This window comes from Aplysia californica, unplaced genomic scaffold, assembly GCF_000002075.1.
Source record: "Aplysia californica isolate F4 #8 unplaced genomic scaffold, AplCal3.0 scaffold00051, whole genome shotgun sequence".
NCBI lineage: Eukaryota > Metazoa > Mollusca > Gastropoda > Aplysiida > Aplysiidae > Aplysia > Aplysia californica.
This window is the reverse complement of record NW_004797321.1, coordinates 547,633-550,778: the sequence shown is the minus strand read 5'-3', so window position 1 is coordinate 550,778 and position 3,146 is coordinate 547,633. Positions and strand designations below refer to the sequence as shown.

General features: G+C 40.2%; 1 non-coding gene across 1 annotated transcript; it reads right to left on the bottom strand.

The window, feature by feature from the left end:
* Positions 1 to 1,298: 1,298 nt before the first annotated feature.
* On the bottom strand, positions 1,299 to 1,370 carry TRNAM-CAU. Its single transcript has one exon. It is a non-coding gene; the product is annotated as a tRNA-Met (tRNA).
* Positions 1,371 to 3,146: the final 1,776 nt, after the last annotated feature.

The following is a 3,146-nucleotide window of genomic DNA, read 5'->3' as shown; positions in this document are numbered from 1 at the left end:
AGGGGGTGACGGAAAGAGAGGAGGGGGAAGAGGAGAGAGAGAGAGAGAGAGAGAGAGAGAGAGAGAGAGAGAGAGAGAGAGAGAGAGAGAGAGAGAGAGAGCAACCACCGTTTTGACCCTGCCTGTCAAGACTACCCCAATCCATTTTGATTAAATAGCTCAATCATCAATGACCGTGCCTATTGATCAACCACTTAATTTCTTTTTCTTTTTATTGTAGGCGTTTTTACACCTCAATGACAAAATGTAGATACATTAGGAGGCGGCTTTCGACCTTGCCTGTCAGGGTCAATCCGGGTTAGGAGGGAAACAACAATCCAACGGAATCATCGCGATGTTCGATAAAAAGTTTCTCCACACTCGAGAGTCGAACTTGAGTCTTCCGTATGGGACAGTGGAGCGCCTAACCGCTACAACACACACGCAGGTAAAACGCTGTCGTGGCATCAGACAACGAGTTTAACACATATAATAGGCCTACCTGTTCTATGCTAGAAACTTGACAAAACTAAAACAAACAAGCAAAGAAACCAAACAACTCAATTTTTGCCTAACAAAAAGTTAGTTTAGTTTTGGTAATGGTAGGAAAGATCTACACCTAGCCTTCTCGGACAAGGGCGAAAAATCTCGGAGGGCCCGTGTGCAAATTGTGCACGTTAAAGATCTAAAATCGATAAGAGTAGGCTTCGGCCGCCACCCGGGCAAAATTCCAAATTTCCTACCAACTGAAAATATTAGGTGTGTCCCGGGCGCTCATATGACCTTATGCAGTTGCGAGCGCCGTAAAACACTTTACAAAAATAAACAAGTTTTGGTAAGAGTTTTACGGCATTTGCAACACAAAAAGGTAATATAAGTGCCGAGGATTAGAGGTATTGCAAGAAAGTAACAAACACAAACAATAGATGTTTGATAGGAAAGAAGGAGCAAACCACACCAGAACACCCGCCAACCGACCACTACAACGGAACCACAGACGCTATGAAAATATGTCCTTTTCTGTAAAATTATAATGTTTGGCCTTTTTCTTACATCTAGATCTAGATCTATACGCGTGTGGTGGCTTTGAAAAACCCAGTCAATTTTTCTGATGAAAAAAATTTATAGAAAACGGGGCCCTGGGGGGGGGGGGGTCAATACTAGAAAAGCTTTTTTTAAATCGATTGCATTGTATTACAGAAAGAAGGAGCATAAACTATTTCTGAAAGTGAAAGGTCTATGGTTTTTTTAATATAAATCAACATAATAAAGCAATACGGACATAAAATTTGGTTGAAAAAGAATAATAAAAAGATAGATAGCAGAGCGTGGTTTCGATCCACGGACCTCTGGGTTATGGGCCCAGCACGCTTCCACTGCGCCACTCTGCTGATCGATTTCAGAAGGTGAGTATTATTTTTTGTCTCTACTAAATCTGCATGATGCAATGATGAGGACATGGGTCCCTGCTCAGGGGAAATGACTCAAAGTATTTTAGACGAGTCATAAACTTGAGATTACGTCCCCTGATTTATTACCGACACTCGCTCGGTAAAAAAATTGTTAATGGTTATTATTTGTCCCCCTCCTTGTTCTTGTATGAGTTTAACACACCTCTAAACGCAAAACAGAGACCATAACTTCCTTATTTTGATTGATTGTATTTAATTCTAAGCAAGAATAGTACTGGGCATTAACTTAAAATGAAACTTAGTCAAGTATAGTATGCATAGCTCGACCCTCCTATATTAACTGTACTGAGATATAGTTTTTTAAAAATAGATAAATAAATGAATTAATCAATTAAAATAAATAAATAAGTAAATAAATAAATAAGTAAATAGATAAATAAATAGATGAATAGGTAAATAGATAAACAAATAAAAGAAGGTAGAGCTAGACATCTGTCACCGGTGCTCACAATAGACTAAAGCATGTACATTTTAAGAAGAAAACATTTTCTTTGGGAGCAACTTTTGATTTCTTTTGAGTTTAACTTTGAGATATGTAGCTGTGTCTATAGACCTATCATTAGCTAGCAGTTAAAACCTATGAAGGCCAAGAAAACAAAATTTTACAGGAGAGAAAAAAACGGTTCCATTCTTTTAGCTACTGCACCTACATTATGTTGTTTTTTTTTCTTGTTTTTCAGTACCTACTGTCTTTTCCGGTTTCTTTGTTTAAATGTAGAGACGCTCATTTAGACAATAATTAGGCTCCTATCATTGAAGGCGAGGGAAAAGCAAGACAGGTGCACGGTCACAACATAATCAATTAACATAGGCCTACTACTGGTAGAACCTGTCAGCACATTCCAACCAATATATATGTATAAAATGTATTTGCTGAGAGGTGGTCTGTGACTTTTTAAAAGTAGTATGTGTTTTTACGCCCTTATTGACACAATGTGATCGATCATCAGGAATTCTTCCTGTCCGGACCAACTCGGGATACATCTGAGCAGAAAGATCGTACACCGAGATAACTTGCAAGCATATTCAATAAAGATTGCCCCCACATGGAAATCGAACTTGAGTCTCTTGTCTCTTGCATGCACCGGTGAAGCGAGTTATCGTATCTACACCATAGACGCCGGAGATATGAACTGTTACAAGAGAGTAAAAAAAGTAAAGTTGTTCACGCATCCCATCCGGACATCGGGAATTGCCTTGTTAATGAGACAACTTCCTGGGCCTTCGGCATATTGTGGTAGGGTGGCCAGTTCCTTTCCACGCCCCCTTTAGTTCCCTAACTCGAAGTCAAGTACCCATTACTGCTGGGTGGGCAGGAGGGGGGGGGGGTCAGTGTCCGAACCGAGGCTCGAACCTGGACTTTCCAATTGAGTAACAATCTAAAAAAGAAGGAGGCAGATATTTCATACGAAAGAGGGAGCAAACCACAGCAGAGTTGCCGTCAAGCACGAATATAAAAAGAGTGACAGACACAAAGATTATACTAGAAGAACTTAGAGCGAAACAAAACAAAACATCCGACTCCGATGGGACCTACAAAAGTCGGTGTAGAGCCTTGAAAACTCCACAAATTACGTGCAGTTCAAGGATTTTGTACTGGAGATTTGAACCAAGATCATCCTCACCGTAGCCCAACTTAATGCCAACTAAGCTGATGTTGCAGTGAGAGAGATCAGAGTGAGAGGAGGGGTGGGG